This window comes from Microtus pennsylvanicus, chromosome X (assembly GCF_037038515.1).
Source record: "Microtus pennsylvanicus isolate mMicPen1 chromosome X, mMicPen1.hap1, whole genome shotgun sequence".
Taxonomy (NCBI): Eukaryota; Metazoa; Chordata; class Mammalia; order Rodentia; family Cricetidae; genus Microtus; species Microtus pennsylvanicus.
Window position 1 is genome coordinate 15,130,908 of NC_134601.1, and position 18,568 is coordinate 15,149,475.

Here is an 18,568-nt window from a genome sequence, read left to right on the forward strand (position 1 = left end):
CCTCTGTATGCTGTGAATACCATTGGTAGTTAAAGAAACTGTCTTGAGCCTGTGCAGGGAATAGAGGTATGTGGGGAAAACTAAACTGAATGCTGGGAGAAAGAAGGCAGAATTAGGAGAAGCCATGAGCCACCAAGACAGACATGCCGAATCTTTGCCAGTAAGGCACTGCCATGTGGCCATACACAGATTAATGGAGATGGGTTAAATTAATACTAATAGAGTTAGCCAATAAGAAGCTAGAGATAATGGGCCAAGCAGTGATTTAAATAATATAGTTTCTGTGTGATTATTTCTGGGCTGAGCAACCAGGAACCAACAAGCAGCCTCCCTCCTACAGTGTTTTTATTAATAATGTTGCAAACTCCAGCTTCATGATAGGATTCTTTAGAAGAATATACTTGATGGTGAAATATTTTTTTACATTCCTGTCATCCTCCAAAAGAAATGGGCTCCAGCATCTCATATGTTGTCTGGATAATTTTGAACAACAAAGATGCATTTAGCTGAGAATTAATATGAATTCCAACAAAATTTCACATGATAACACAAAAGAAACAGACAATCTAACATAATTAGTCTTACAAAAGTGTGTGGGAAAACTATCTATGTTTTAATGTCATCACACACCATCTACTCCTCCAGAAGTTCACATAGTTCAAAAGTTATATTTTAACATAAATACAAGAAAATTAAAATCTTTTAAACAAGTAAGAAAATAGAAGTGTCAGTGTTATTAAAAAGTTAAAAGAAGGGCAGATGTTTCTATGAGAAGATAGATGTTTCAAACAAAGATGCCTGCAGAAGTCAGGCCAGTATCACAAATGTGTGAATTGAATTAGGCCAAGTTTAAGGCTAACAGAAGAGGTAAAGGTCATAGAACTGAGGAACATTCATATCCCCCAAAGCCACATGAAAGTTTTTAAAGAAAACACTAGTTGGACACAGTGTTTCTATAGGTGATGTTTAGGGTTCAGCTTACAGCTGTTGACACATATAAACAGAAATTTAAAATTAAATATGATTTAACTCTGAAGTTCCTTAAAGACAAGGTAAGAACAGATAGGTATCTGAACTTTACTTACTTCAGGAGACCTGTGATTTACATGTAGGATTAGGACTATGACATTGAGCTATGCAGAACCAAAACTTTGTTTAGAAAACAAACCAATAGCCGGGCAGTGGTGACAGATACTTTTATTCCTAGTCTTGAAAAAACAAAAATAAAAACAGAAACAGAAAAAAAAACTCAAAGCAAACTAGTTTGTGAATGAAGATCAGATTCCCAAGCACAGTGCTGGAAGCCAGCAGCAAGATTCCAGCATCAACTCACACTGACTTTTAGAAGTAAGGACATACATTGCTGTTGAACACAGGTCTATCCCACTAAGCTCCGAAAAGAGATTTTAGGTCTCCTGTCTGCCTCATTTGGTCCACCCATCTCAATTTACTTGCATGTAATTCTATTTTAGTTTTGTAAATGTGACAAAGAAATGTGCATTGGACAAATACAATAATTTTAAAGGCGGCTTTAAGTCTCTGAGGTTCAGATACATGGTCACTTATGCCCACTGCTTGAGCTAAGCACGTTCCTGGCATTTTAACTGAAGTTGAAAGGCATCCTTTTCAGTTCTGTTCAGTTATGATTAAATAATTCCTAAGTATTTTCTGTTCCATTTTTGGGCATCTTTTAAATTTGGGATTATTTTACTTACACAGGTCACTTCGGTGTAAGCTGCCTTATTATATTGGTAGCATTATTTTTGTTAGGTCCAAGATCTTTTATGTTTAGATTCTTCTAGTATTAAATCTTATGTAAAAATGTGTGATGTGATGCAAGGTTTATGCATAATAAAACTAAGTTATAGCCTATTGTAACCTATAAAACATTTCTTGTAAATTATCTAATTTATTTTTCCATTTACATACAGTTTCTTAATGTCAATTTTTAAAATATTTGTTGTGGCCTGCTCTGTAAACATTCCGACACATTTTTCTTTAATGCTTGAAAGAATCTTGGATTCTAATTGTTTGTCCTGTGTGACCAGCCACTAAGCCAGCTTCAGGATGTCTACCTTTTCTGTAGTTTCTAACTTTTCTAACTTGTTAATATTCTAAATAAGTGTTAGAATCATGCATTTTATACCCTACTTTCCAAATAAATTCTCTTATTTACTAAAAATAAAAGAGCAGGCAGGTAATGGCCTAGAAGAAGTTAATCATCTTGAAAATGCAAGTAGACTGTTCTATCAAGAGAAATAATCTGTTTCTTATTTCAGAACTCCAACAAAACCTTTTACATAGATCTTAATGTAAGGGAACTAACACAAAATAATGTTACTTAAGAAATGTACTGATATTCCACATATGGTGTCTATTGTGTAGACACGCAAGAAAATCCAAATGTATAATGTTAAACTATAGTTCTGGGAAAGCAGGTCCACTGAGAACAGAATGATAGAGACCAGGTCTCTAGCTCCCTAGTTCTCTGGCATGAAATAGATAAAAAGCTTTGAAAATTTAGAATCCCCTGAAATTGGCACTCTTTAATATCAATGGCTTCCTCTGGGCTTTTAACAGGAACTTTGGTGGAGATAACTCAGACTATAGGTCCCAAGAGTAGACTGTAAATAAGGAGGGGTGCTTTTCAATGGTGAGAGAGAAGATCTATAACTAACTTAGCATTGAGGTAGCTAGAGTATCACCTGAAGGCTGGCCTATGTTTGTCTCAAGAGGCAATATCACTCATACATTTGGGATGTATTCCTTTCTTTCTCTGGCCAAGCTTTATCTCCAGCACATCTGTGCATACCAACAATACACCAGAGGCCAGGATAACATCCATCCCTACTGCTTTAAATACCAACTTTATTCTCATGGCTTGCAAATTGATATACTAGTCTAGCCCTTGCCACTAAGCTACAGAGTTGCATAAACTGTTCTTTTTCTATCTCCTCTTAAATGTCTCACAAGTATCTTAAATCTTTTATAAGCAAAACCAAGTTTCAAATTTGTTCCTCTCCCACTCTTACCAACCTCAGTAGTAGAAACATGAGAGTCATTATCACTCTTGTTTCCTCCTTCTTCACAAGCACTAGAGACCACAGAGATAAGAGCCTGGACTTGGATATTAACTTCCTGGACTTAAACCAAACAGCCCCTTTTAACTATTTGTATGACCTTGTCCAAGTCATTCCAAATCTCTAAGACTACCATTTTGTAAAAGAGGAAGAGTGACAGCTATTTTATAGAGAATCCAAAGAATTAAATAAGTAGAGAGTCATAAACTCTTAGAATAGTCAACTGAAGGTCATATTTAATAAATATAATATGTTATTGTCTTTTTTCTCCCCATATATTATTTCTACTGGTAATTGTATTATCCTATAAAATACAGATAATAGAATTTACATCATAAGGTTGTCTGAATGAGTAGATGATGTAAAGTACATATAGTGTCAGATCTTTGATAAACAACAGATTTTTGTGATAATTTTTCATTTGCAAATTCATCAAACAGGAAAAGTAATCCTTCATTTATTATTATTCAAAAAATAAATTGGGAGAGCTACTAAATTTTTGGCAATTAATATATAGTGGGAATAGACAGATGATCAAATCTATGATTCCCATATCCTGGGCCTTATGAGGATTTGTTTTTTAGTGCAAATATGGGAAGATAACAAATGTAATAAGGGAACTGAATAGTATGATAGTTGATGAAGACTATAATGGAAAAGAAAAATGCTGAAAGGTAAAATTAGAAAGTGACAAGGATTACACCTTTAAACACAATATGTAAAGACATCTCTTTGAGTAAAACCACAAAGATTTGGAAGCTTAAGGAAAATTCTTTTACCCTGAGATGGGTCTATGAAGACCAACAGTGGTCAGTATGACTGAAATAGTAGTAGTGAGGAAGGCAGTGATACCAAATAAAGTCAGATAGGCAATGAGGAGCCAAAGAATGGAGGAATTTGTCAGCCCTATCAAAGACTCTGACTTGTATTCTGAGAGAGAAAGCCAATGGGAAGTTTTGATGCTAGAAAAAAACATTATGTGTTTTATTATACACTCTGCTGTACTGAGATCACACCACAAAGAGCTGAGGTAAGAATACAGCGGAGTCTAATCAAGAGATGGTTGTAATATAGTCACAGATTATGCCAGATTAGATTAGCATGGTGTCAACATTGGTTAACCAATATTTGAATTGTGGATGTACTTTAAAGGTAGAGCTTATAGGCTTTGCTGACTAGCAAAAGTCATAAACATGTAGGAGTTGAGTATAATTTGACTATTAGAATGAGAACATTATGATTCAAGTACTATTTGCTGAATTTGAATCCAAGTGTAAAATTATATTCCCAGCAGCAGTTGTAGACAACTAAAACTCCTTCTCCACCAAACAGAACTTTGGCTCCAAGAGTTAAGCGAAACTCAAGAGTAGCGAGATTTCTAGAAAATGCCTAAACTTCTAGAAATAAACCAACAGAATTTCAAATATTTTATAAGTCAAAAAGATATCTCAGTAAGGTTCATTTGGATTAAAAGCAAAAGCCCAGAAAGAAAAAAATATTGATATTTTAATTTGCATTTTCTTGATGGTTAAGGATGTTGAAAACTTTTAAAAAATATTTATTGAAGATTTGTGTTTCTTTCTAGAGAACTGGTTTCTCCTATATGTGTTTTTAATATGTGTGTATGTATGTGTGTATAATATGTGTTTATATGTTATGAAATTAGAAAGGGTACTATGAAAAATGGGTTTAAAGAAAGCAGGGATGGGTAATAGAACCAATATGACATGAAAACAAGGATACTGGGATAGCAGAGTAAGAAGGTAGAGGCAGGATAATGAGAGAAAAAGATAGAGAATAGATGAACAAAAATAAATTATTTCTGAAAATGCCATAATGAAGGTTTATTGGAGGAGGCCACTTGATGGTTCCTGGCTGCCTGGCTAGTTTAGACCCGAAATAATCACACAGAAACTGTATTAATTAAATCATTGCTTGGTCCAATAGCTGTATCTTCTTATTGGCTAACTCTTACATATTAATTTAACTCATTTCTATTAATCTGTGTATCACCATGGCAGTGGCTTACCAGCAAAGTTTTGGCATGTCTGACTCTGGTGGAGGCTCCATGGCATCTTCCTGACTCTGCCTTCTTCCTCCCAGCATTCAGTTTAGTTCTCCCCACCTATCTCTTTTGTACCCTATTAGATACCTTGTAAACTAATTAACAGTAACAAAAAACATGCAAACTAATATTCCTCATGAATTTAAAAATTGTCAACAGAATGTTGTCACATATATAAAAAACAAGTCATAAGTAACTGGAAATTGTCATGAAATTGTAAGGCTAGTTCATTATTCGATAATAAATGGATGAAATACGGGATATTAAAAGTATAAAGGCAAACAACTGTGACCCTATGAGTAAGGAAATACACATCCATGATATACATGTCCTCAACTAATAAAGGGCATCTACAAAAAAATCCTGTGGATCTGTGGCAACAATCATAGATAATGGTTAGAAACTGAATACTTTCCACCTTAAGACTTGGACTCACAAGGCCTGATTTCATTACTTGTATTGAACATCATACTGAAAAGCTCTAGTTCAGGGAAGAAAAAAGAAAAGCATGGAGCCATACTGACTGTAATGAGAAATAAGATGATTCAATTTTGTTTGCTGTGATTGTTTATGTAAAAACTGCCAAGGAATCTCCATTTAAACCTTGGAATAAGTTATAAACAAGATGGAAGTAGAAACTGCATTTATAGATTGATATGCTACATACTAACCATGACTATTCTTCGAAAATTGTTTTTACAGATTTCATGAAATATCATTCAAAATTCCAGCATAATCCTTTTAAATATAGACAAGGTAATTCTAAAATTACAAGGAAAGAAAAATCTAGGGTAGGCAGAACAATTTTGACATAGTAAAGTTAGAGGACTTAGGCTACCCATATATACAACCTATTATATACAATAATATATAGAGTGTGGCATTGACATAGTGATAAATATATAGACCAATAGCGTAGGGAGTGGAATTTCCTCTAAAATTGTAAGGCTGGTTTATTTTTCTATAACAAATGGATATAACCCACCACATTAACAGTATAAAAAACATAATCATAAATCAGACTAAAGGAAGTATTTGAGAAAAGCCAGAATATATTTATGGTTACTAATTGATTACTAGTCAATTAACTTTTGGCAGACAAAAATGAATCTTTTCAACAAATGGTGCTTAAAATTTTGAACATATAATAGCAAAGCAAACAATTCAAAGTCTTTCTAACCTTGTATTTTGTAAAAAATTAAGTAGATCATTAATCTATTATATCAAAATATAAAACGTATTACTTTCATTCTTTTGAAGGAAACATCAGAGAAGATATCCCATAAGCTCAAGTTAGGCAAGGAGTTCTTGAACATGATCAACAGACTGATTAATAAAAGGTGATAAATTGGATTTCACCGAGAACAATTCTTTGCTGTTCAAAATTCACATAAAAATATGAAAAGAAAATCTAAGACTGAGAAAATATGCTTCAAATAATACATCTGATAAAGAAATCTTGAGAAAATCCAAAGAAATTCAATCATAAGAAAATAATTCAAATATAAGTGAAAGGGCAAGAATGTTCACAAACATTTGTGATGACTGCACTGGGGAAGCTCACAGAAGTGCATCCTGAGTTCAAGTTCAGCCTGGGCTAAGATAGGGGTGCTCTCCTTTTCTCCCTCCCTCCCTCCCTCCCTCCCTCTCTCCCTCCCTCCCTTCCTTCCTTCCTCCCTCCCTCTCTCTCTCTCTCTCACTTTCTCTCTCTCTCACACACAACAACAACAATAACAAAGAGAATGAGGGAACAGAGGAGGAGGAAAAGAGGGGAAAAAGAAATATCTGAAAAAAGGCTTTACAGAAGATTGTAAATATGCATATGGGAAGAAATTCAGCATCATTAGCTGTTAGGAACATCTAATTAAAGCCAAAATGAATTTTCATGATGCATCTATCAGAAGGTCTAAAAAAAAATGAGAGATGAGTAACTGGACTCTTCTACTTTTCTAGTGGGAATTAAAATTGCCACAGTCTGGACAGCTGGGACTTGCATAGGACCGAACTCATCTCTCTGAATGTGGGTGACTGTTGTGTGGCTTAGGCAGTCTGTGGGGCCAATGGCAGTGGGACCAGGATTTATCCCCAGTGCATGAACTGGTTTTTGGAGCCCATTCCCTACAGAGGGATAACTTGCTCAGCCTAGATACAGGGAGAAGGGCCTTGGTCCTGCCTCAAAGTGATGTGCCAGACTTTGTTTACTCCCCATGGGAAGCCTTACCCTTTCTGAGGAGTGGATGGAGAGTGGGGTAGGGGGAAGGTGTGGGGAGTAAGAGGGGGAACAAGTATTGGTATGTAAAATGAAAAAAGATTGTTTTTAAATTAAAAAATGCCACAATTTGGAAAACAGCAAAAAAATAATAACTCCATGATCTATTAATAGAACTCTTGGCCATTTTCCCCAGAGCAATTAAAACTTGAGAACATACACAGTGTATCTATGTTCATAGTAGCTTTGTTTGTGGTAGCTCCTAATTTGAAAACAGCCTAAATATCTCTCACTACTTTAATGAATGTTCTAGCTTCATTTTGTTGCTGTGATAAAATATCTCTGCCAAAGGCAAGCTGGGTTAGGAAAGGATTTATTCTGATTACAATTCCCCATCACAATTAATCATTTAGGGTAGTCAAGGCAGGGACTCAAGACAGAAACTTGAAGGTAGGTCTATTTGTTATCTGACAAAGCATTAATTCTGACCAAGTAACTCACTTCATAACCAAAGAAATACAACAGGAACCATGAAGGATGCTGTTTGCTAGCTTGCTCATAGGCACATACTTAGCTAGTTTTCTTATATAGCTCAATATCACACGCTTAGGGATGGTGATGCCCACAGTGGTCTGGGCCCTCATGGGTCAATTAGTAAGTCAATACTCACAGACATGCCCACAGGCCAATCTGATCTAGAAAATACCCAACTGACACTTTCATCTCATATGATTCTACTATCTGTCAAGTTGACAGTTAATGTTAACATAAGCAGTGAATAAATAAATTGTGGTAACACCATTCAGCAGAATAATGTTCAGCAATAAAAGTGAACTCCTGGTATAGAATCATTTTGAATGAATCTTAAAGATATTATGTTGAATCAAAGATCCATTCTCAAGTCACGCACCATCCATTCATATGCCTTAAATAACAAATGGACAACTTAATAGTGGGGAATAATACAGGATTGCAGCAGATTCTAGACTCCAGTTCTATTACCACAAGTAGATCATAGGTGCACATATATATTTCATATTGATATATATGTTTACACTTAATGTTTACACTTCTGAAACAAATCATTTATCTTTGAACTTCTAATCTATTCTTCACAAGAGGCAGAACGAAAAAGAACTTGTCATAGTCTGCTAAATGAATGTATAGAGATACCCATGAACAAAATCAGAAACAGAGTGCAGGTCATGTGCTTTCACATCTGTGTACTTCTTCAGTTCCCAGAAATAGCAACTTTTCCAGCACATATTCTCTGAGAAGATTAAGCTTTCTTTCAGCTCCCACATATTCTAATTGCTCTATACATCAGCCAAACTAAAGGATAATGCCATCTCAGAAGTGGCCTGGCTCCAAGAAATTCTAAATCTTGCTGACATGGTCAAGGAGGATTTCATAGATTCATCAGGTTTTTTGACTGAAAAAAAAATGTGGTAAATTGGCAAGGTGCTCTAAACCAAATTATAGATCTTTAAAAGAGCTGCCGGTAGCAGTTTTGTGGATGGGTCTTCTATTATTTTAGATTCTGATGGTTTCAGGCCAAATCTTTAGAATAATTTTGTAGAAGTCATGCCGTCAAATCTGTGGGTCTTGGCAAGTCGTGCATTGTTTTTCTCTCAGCTCAGCAAGTTGCTATGCTTCCTGCTTTGCAGCTTTGAGGCCAGAATGCAGCAGTTGTCCATTTGCTAATTTTCATGGAACTAGAAGCTGATTGCTGGACACATATATTTCTCAGCATTTGTGAAGGTTGAAGCATTCAGATGAAACCATGTTATCCCATTTCAACAGTCAAACTCACTTGACCATCCAAATCAATTAGACATCTCATAAAATAAAGCAGGTCTTAATTCTAGTCTTGTCTGTCATAAACACATTCAAACATTGTGAAGGCAAATCATACAAAATAAATGAATTAAGTCAAACAAATCCTTTTGCAAATTTACATTGAGCATCCTTTATTTACTCTTTCAGATAGTTAATCCTGTGAACTATTGTTTCTGTAAAAGCAGCTATCAGGCACATGCTCTCTACTGGGGGTATTACCTATCAAATTCCCACACTTTCATATTCCATGTACAGTTAGAGGTTCATGTGTGTGGATTTCTGACTATCTAAGTATCCAAAATAGTTTTATCACTCCTCTAGGACACTTCCCTGCATGTTACAGAAAAATAATGAAAGTGAGAAACATGAATACGTGGTACTTATCATATTAGTATAGATTGCCTACTTTTGCTTTACTAGCGACTTTAACTTAGAAGGTATCAATGTTGACTACACATGACAACTTTTGATCTGCATTTATGGCAGAAAAATTCAGTCAAAATCTTCAATCAGTTACATATGTTTACACCCATTGTAACTCATTTAGGTTGAAACTTTCATATTCCATAAGGAGTTGATGAATATGGACTTACCTTCTTGGAGGAACATGGCTAGGAATTTGGGAACTGTTGGTCAAAGAATATATAATTTTGTCTAAAAGGAAGGCATAGAGAAGATCTTGAATTTACACATTGACTTGACTATGATTAGCAGCAGCAATATACATATTGCATGTTTAAAAATAAGTAAGATAAATTTTAAATGTTCTCACCACAAAAGCATAAACATATGAAGTGGTGAACATGTTAATTATCTCCACTTAACCATTTCATAATGCATGTATAAATCAAGGTATTTTTAAATACATAAATTTTAGTCTACTAAAACTAATACCTAAAATATAGCTATGTTGTTTGCTAATATATACTGCTAAGTAACAAGTACATTATGTATATTAATTTATTTAACCTTTAAACAGGTTTTGTTACTATTCCCATTCCACAATTAGAGAAATTGAAGCTTGGAAACATTAAGAAATTTTCTCAAAGTCATTAAACTGGTAAACAAGAGATTAAAAACCAAAATTCAAGCAACATTCTCCAGATGACAGAGAATCACTTCCTTCTCGTACTCACAGATCTTTTCTTCTTCTTTCCATTGACTTTGATGGGCAGCTTTGGATCCTGTTCCCTCCCTTTGCCCCTAAATGTATTGTCATGGTTTAGACTTGTTTTCTGCATTGACCTCTACTTTCAAAAATGCGCTTTAGTCTCTTACCCCCTTACCCCTACGAGGACAACACAAGGTACCCACCACTACTGCTACCCTTTGACATCTGTTCCAGTTTCCTTTATGCTCCTGTGATTAAAATATTCTGACAAGCAGGTGAGGGATAATAAGATGTTTCAAGGGACAAAGGCTTGTGCTGCCAAGCCTAATGGCCTTAGTTTGTTACCCAAGGTCCACATGGTAGTAAGAAACTTACTTCCACAAATAATCTTTGAATTCTGACATGCATGTACACACACAACAAATAAATAAATAAAATGTAATATAAAATTTGAAAGCAACCGAGGGAAAATGGTTTATTTTAGTTTACAGTTTGAGGTTACAGTCCATCATTATGGGGGAATAGTGACAAGAGCTTGAATTAGCTAGTCACACGCAGTCAAAATAAAAGAATACATACATACTTAGCTACTGGCTTGCTCCATTCATTGTGTATGTTTATGCATACATAATGCATATACCATTATCGTTAACCATTAATCTGCTGATGGACATTTAGAGGGATCCATATTCTGACTATTGTGAGAAAAATCTAAGAGTATAAGTGTTTTTTCAATGTTTTGATTTCATGTTCTGTGGGTGCATATGCAGCAGGGAGCTCCATTTTTCACTTTTTGATAAATTGTCATACTCTCTTATAATGGATATGTAAATTAATTAACATTCCCACTACCAGAACACAAAGATCTTCTTTGTCTACGTTAGTACCAATCCTGGTTACACTGTCTTTGCCTTTCTAATTGTGGTAACTCAAGTTTTTATTTGCATGTCTTTAAATTAATTATTTAAATTAATTAATTGATTGATTAACTAATTAATTTAAATGATTAATAGGTTGAGGATTGTCTGCTTATCTGTTGGCCATTTGCATATCTTATTTTAACAAATGTCTACTCAGATCTACCACATTTTAAAATCAGATTTTCTTTTACTATTAAGGTATTTGGATTGAAATATTTTAAAGTTAATCCATAGGGTTTCATTTTATGCAAGAACCATATGATTTCTGTTACTATTTATTCATAATATACTTTAAAATCATTAAGTGTGATCCCTTTAATGGAATGAACATGTACAAGACAGATTTTATGTCATTAAAACTATTGTTTATACAATATGTCAGATACATGTCATACTTTGTCCAAACACACATAAAAAATACTAACAAGAATGAACCTTAATATAAACTGTAAAGTTTGAATACTAGTGATATATCATTGTGATAAATGATCAGTTGTGCAAATGCACACTCTGATGTAGAATGTTGATAGTAAGAAGGTGTTGGCAGAGGCTGCTCATTCATTTCCCGACCATCTTGACTCAAAATAATCACACATAAACCATATTATTTGCAATAATGTTTGGCCAATAGCTTAAGAATATTTCTAGTTTGCTCTTATATCCTAAATTAACCTATCTCCATAATCTTTGCATTATCATAAGATCATGGCCTACCTTTAAAGTTTCTGCAGACTCCAGAAAAGGCATCTGTCCCTGGTGGCAGTTACATGACTTCTCCCTTACTCCACCTTGTTCCTCCCTGCAATCTTCCTCTAGCTTCTATTCTGCCCTATCACAAGCCAATACAGCTTCTTTATTAATTAACCAATAAAAGCAATAAAAGCAACACATATTTAGACACATATTTCCCACACCAAGAGGGGCTGTACATGTGCCCCATCAATCTAAAACTAAAACTTGCAATGTAGTCAAAGCTGCCTTTGAACTTTTGTTACCCTTCCTGCTTTCTTCCTCATGAGTTCTGAGATTATAGATGCATGCCAATAAACCTGACAATGTTTATTTAACTTTTTGAGGAACTATATAACTATCAAAGCTTACTATTTAGCCATGGCCACACAGTGTTCTTTGAGTTCTGAGGGGAGGGATTTGATGGAGAACTCTAGTTTAGACTTTCTGCGTAATGTCTGACTGTGGGCCTCTGTATCTATTCATATTTGCTGCTGGAGGAAGCCTCTCTGATGATGACTAATCTATGAATACAGCAGAATAACATTAGGAATCATTTTCTTGATTTTTTGACCAGTCATGTTTGGTTTTACACTGGGTCTCTGGGCTAGCTGGTTTCCGGTTCTTAGTTACACAAACAGTGTTGGATATGGGTTCCATCTCATGGACTGGGCCTTAAGTCAAGTCAGATATTCATTGGCTACTCTCACAAGTTCTGTGCCACCATTTTCCTAGCACAATTTGCATGTAGGACAGAGTGTAAGTAAATGGTTTGGTGGCTGAATTGGTGTCCAAGTTTCTCTTTCATAAGCCTGCACAGTACTTTCTTGCACCAAAGACCCTAGAATGTAGACGTGAAGGCTGCATGTAGGTACCAGCTCAACTTCTCCATTTTGAAGAAGTTGTGTGAATATTGTCCCTGTCAATAGGACCCTGCTGTCAGCTTTCAGAGAGCAATGCTTTGTCTTAGTATCAGCCTTGATTGTTTGGGAATTTCCATGGAACCCCCTTGACCAACAATTCAGTTGAATCCCATCAAGTCCCACCAATGGAAGGCTTGCCTGGCAACAAGAGATGGCAAGGTTAGACTTCAAATTCCTCACTAATATGAGTCATCATTAGGATCACTGTCATGGATTCCAGAAAATTTTCACTGCACTAGGTTTCCATACCACACCCCAAATGCCACCCAATCCCAGCCATTTCTCTCCATACTCTCTACCTCTATCCTATCTCCCAACCCACCCTATCCCTCTTGCTCTTGTCCCCACCAGTACTCAGTTAACCCATAAAATCTATTCTATTTTCTCTTCCCAGGGGGATACATGCATTCCACCTTAGACATCTCCTCTTTACCTAAACTCTCTGGTTCTTCAGATTATACCTTGGTTATCATTTTAATTAATGGCTAATATCCACTTCCAAGTGAATACATACCATATTTGTCTTTCTGTTCTGAATTTCTTCACTCAGAATGATTATTTTTCTAGTTCCATCAATTTGTCTGCAAACTTTATGACGTAATCTTATAATAGTTGACTGATACTTTATTGTGAAAATGCACCATGTTTTTTTTACCCATTCTTCAGTTGAGGGACATCTAGATGATTTCCAGTTTCTGGTTATTATGAATAAATACACAATTAACATGATTAAGTGTCCTTGTGGTAGGATAAAGTATCCTCTGTGTATATGCTCAAGAATGTTATAGCTGGATCTGTATGTAGATCCACTCCTAACTTTCTGAAGGAACTGTAATATTGATTTCCATAGTGGTTGTCCAAGTTTTCACTCCCATTAGCAATGGAAGAATGTTCTCCTTGCTTCACATCTTTGCCAGCATGAACTGTTACTTGTGTCATTGAACTTAGCTATTCTGACAGAAATAAGATGGAATCTCAAAGAAGTTTTTATGTACATTTTCCTGGTGACAAAAGATGTTGAACATTTCTTTAAGTGTTCCTCAGCCATTTGATATTCTACTACTGACAACTCTCTGTTTAGGTCTGTATCCCACTTTTAAAACTGGATTATTGGGTTTTTGATATTTAGTTTCTTGAATTTATTACATATTTTAGATGTTAGTTCTCTTTTGGATATGAAGTTGGTAAAAAAAAAAATATTTTCCCATTTTGTAGATTGCTGGTTTGTGAAATTAAGAGTGTACTTTGCATTACAGAAGCTTTTCAGTTTCATGAGGTCCCATTTATTAGCTGTTGATCTTAGTGCTTGCACCATTGGTGTTTTGTTCAGCAAGCTGTTTCCTGTGATAATATAGGCTATTACCCATTTTCTCTTCTATCAAGTTCAGTGTGTCTGATTTTACATTGAGGTCTTTGATCCATTGGAGTTGTGCTTTTTGTTCTTCTATATGAAGATATCCATTTTGGCCAGCACCATTTGTTAAAGATGATTTATTTTTTTGCCTTGTGTCTTACAGGCTTCTTTATCAAAAATGAGGTGTCCATATTAGATTTCTGTCTGGATCTTCAATTAAACTCCATTTATCAAGATGTTTGTTTTGTATACTGATACCATGCTGGGTGGTTTTTTTTTTAGTTTTTTTTTTACATTTACTTATTTTTTGTATTTATTAGATTTTTAAAAAAAAAAACACCAATCTAAGTTCCCACTCCCTCTCCTCCTCCCATTACCTCCACATCCCCTAACCTCCTCCCACCCAATCCTCAGAGAGGGTAAAAGTACATTGCTTTGCTTTGAGGAAGGTCCAAGGCCCCTCCCTATTATATCTAGGTGGAACAAGGTATACATCCAGAGAGAATAGGATCCCCAAAAGCCAGTACATGCAGTAGGGATAAAACCTGGTGCCACTGACAGTGGCCCCTCAGTCTGCCTCTAAATGTGGTTGACAGTTGAATTGCTGGGATCCTATTCTCTTTGGATGTATTCCTGAGAATTTCTCTAGAGCCAGGTTTCTGCTAAGTCTACAATGGCTTCCTCAATTAAGATATCTCTTTCCTTGTTCTCTGTCCTTCCTCCATCTCAACTATCCCATTCTCTCAAGTTCTCTTCAACCCTCCCCTTCTCCCCTCCTCTTCTCTTCCTACCCTACCTCCCCCCACGCCCATGCTCCCAAGTTTTTCAAGCAATCTTGTATGTTTCCAATTTCCGGGTGGATCTATATACATTTTTCTTTGGGTTTACCTTAGTTCTTAGCTTCTCTAGAATCATGAACTATAAGCTCAGTGTCTTTTGTTTATAGCTAGGATCAACATTTGAGTGAGTACATACCATATTCATCGTTTTGGATCTCGGTAACCTCATTCAAGATAGTGTTTTCTAATTCCATCCATTTGTATGCAAAATTCAAGATGCCATTGTTTTTTACTGCTGAGTAGTAGTACTCTAATGTGTAAATGTGCTACATTATCTTTATCCATTCTTTGGTTGAGGGCCATCTAGGTTGCTTCCAGGTTCTGGCTATTACAAATAATGCTGCTATGAACAAATGTCCTTGGAGTATGATTAAGCATCTTTTGGGTATATGCCCAAGATTGGTATTGCTGGATCCTGAGGTAGTTTGATTTCCAATTTTCTGGAAAACCACCATACTGATTTCCAGAGTGGTTATAAAATTTGCACTCCCACCAACAATGGATGAGTGTTCCTTTTACTCAACATCCTCTCCAGCATAGGTTATCATTGGTGTTTTTTAACTTAGCCATTTGGACAGATGTAAGATGGTATCTCAGAGTTGTTTTAATTTGCATATCCCTGATGGCTAAGGATGTTGAACATTTCTTTAAGTATATTTTAGCCATTTGAGATTTCTCTGTTGAAAATTCTCTGTTTAGTTCTGTACCCCATTTTTTAATTGGGATATTTAGAATTTTAATGTCTAATTTCTTGAGTTCTCTATATATTTTGGAGATCAGTCCTTTGTCTGATGTGGGGATGGTGAAGATCTTCTCCCATTCAGTTGGCTGCCTTTTTGTCTTATTGACAATGTCCTTTGCTTTACAGAAGCTTCTCAGCTTCAGGAGGCCCCATTTATTTATTATTGTTCTCAGTGTCTGTGCTACTGGGCTTATATTTAAGAAGTGGTCTCCTGTGCCTTGCATTTAAGATTACTTCCCATTTTCTCTTCTATCGGGTTCAGTGTGGTCAGATTTTCTAAGAAATAACCATACTGATATCCAAAGCAACTGTCCCAGTTTGCACTCCCATCAACAATGGAAGTGTGCTCTGTTTACCCCACATCCTCTCCAGCATAAGTTGTCATCAGTGGTTTTTATCTTGGCCATTCTTATAGGTGTAAGATGGACTTTCAGAGATATTTTGAATTGCATTTCTCTGAGGTCTAATAATGTTGAGTATTTCCTTATATGTCTTTGACCCATTTTAGATTCCTCTGTTGAGAGTTTTCTGTTTAGCTCTGTACCCCATTTTTGATGGGATTATTTGTCAGCCAACATCTAACTAAATGGAGAGAAACTCAAAGTGATTCCACCCAAATCAGGAACAAGGCAAGGTTGTCCACTCTCTATATATCTATTCAATATAACCCTCTAGGTTCTATCTAGAGCAATAAGACAACAAAAGGAGATCAAGACAATACAAGTCGGGAAAGAAGAATTTCAACTCTCATTATTTGCTGATGATATGATAATTTACATAGGTAACCCCAAAAAATTAAGCAAGAAACTTCTACAACTCATAAACACCTGCAGTAATGTAGCAGGATATACATTAACTCAAAAAAATTAGTAGCCCTCCTTTATATAGATGAGATCCAGGCTTGCTCTATGTCCCCTAAAAATCAGATTGAGAAGGTTATACTTAGGAATATATTTGTGCATACACATATGCATCCAATAATGATTAGTGGAAGAAGCCATGAATGTAAATGAGAGAAGGAAAGGGTACATTGAAGGATTTTGAGGGAGCAGAGGGAAGGGAGAAATGTTTCTAATTATAATCTCAAAACTAAAATTGAAAAGAATAAATAAATAATTAAATGAGTTGCTAGAGATCTACCAAACGTTATTATAAAAATTAGCTCATACACACCTATGACCTAAACACTTCCCATTATGAAATAGTTCTTAAAGGTTGTACTAATTTACAGAACTACTCTGGATACAAAGCTTCTAACACATAAACTTTTGGGGACACAAATACCATGGCACCATCTACATAAACCCTTAATCTATAGAATAGATCATGATCTTATCATACAATGTGCTTTTTGGTCCTAGTGATTGCCAGAGCTGAAATTTTCTTTATATTTGCGCGATCATCTACTTACTGTTTATCTCCCTCACCATACCAGCATCATGAGTAGAGGAACCATGCCTGATTTACTTCATTGCTACATATCTGGCACTAGACAACAGTGCTTAGAGTACAGTAAACATTCAGCAACTCTCAGATGTTAAAGTCTTCCAGATGTAGCCTTCATGATCTCTAAAGAAGAATAAACAGCTTGGAGAGTAACACAAAAGACTTTCTATCCAGGCTTAGAAGTGCCACACTGTCACTTCTACTCATATTTAACCAACTGGAAATGAGCCATATCACTATGGTGGGGACAGAAATATAGCCTTTCTGTAAGCATAGGTAGAGAAAACAGGATAAATGAATAGCTGGTCTACCTTTCTATACTCTCGTAAACAAGTTACCATTTTTTTGCATGTGAGGGCAGGGAGGCAAAAACAAATTAGCTCTTCTACTGTGGTTTAAAAACAGAAGGTTCTGTCTATTTATTTGAAAAATTTGTATTTTTTTCTTTATATCTGAATAATACTCAATTGTGCATATATGCCACATTTTTATTACCCACACATCAAGTGAAGGACATTTAGAATGTTTCCATTCCCTAGCTAATGTGAGTCAAACATGGCTGAACAAGTACCTGTGGGGCAGGATGTCAAGTATTTTGGGCACATGCCAAGATATGGTATAGCCAGGACATATGGTCGATTTATTTCAAGCTTTGTGAGAATTCTCCACAGTGATTTGGAGAGTGGTTGCACCAGTTTGCAGTCCCACAGTGAATAAAGGTTCCCTTTTCCCTGAGTCCTCATTTTCAGTTGTTTATGTGGTTCTAGGCTCTTTTGGAATCTTAGCCATTCTGACTGGTATAAGATAAAATCTCAAAATAGTTTTTAATTGCATTTCCCTAATTGCTAAGTGTATTGAACACTATTTTGAGACAGTTGTTAGTATTTTTATTTTTCTTTTGAGAGGTCTCTATTCAGATTCATGGTCCATTTTTAATTGAATAATTTGTCTTCTGAATTCTTATACCAAAAAAGGTAACTCAGACCCAGAAAGATAAATATTCTGTGTTCTTTCTTATTTGTGGATCTTAGGACTAAATTTTAGATGTGATTATATTACCTGAGGTAACAGCAGAAAAAAAGGACCATAGTGAAGAGGGGAAGGGAAAAAGCTCCACAGCAGGGTATAGCAGATGTAGGTGCTATCAAGAGGGAAATAGGAAAAGCAGTAACTTGGAAGAGGGAAAGAGGAGGCATAAATAAAACTAAGGATATTTGAAAAAATCCATAAAGAAATGCCTGTTTAAAATTATATATATATATATATAGTGTGTGTGTATGTGTGAGGGGGGGTCCCTCCAAAATTATCTAA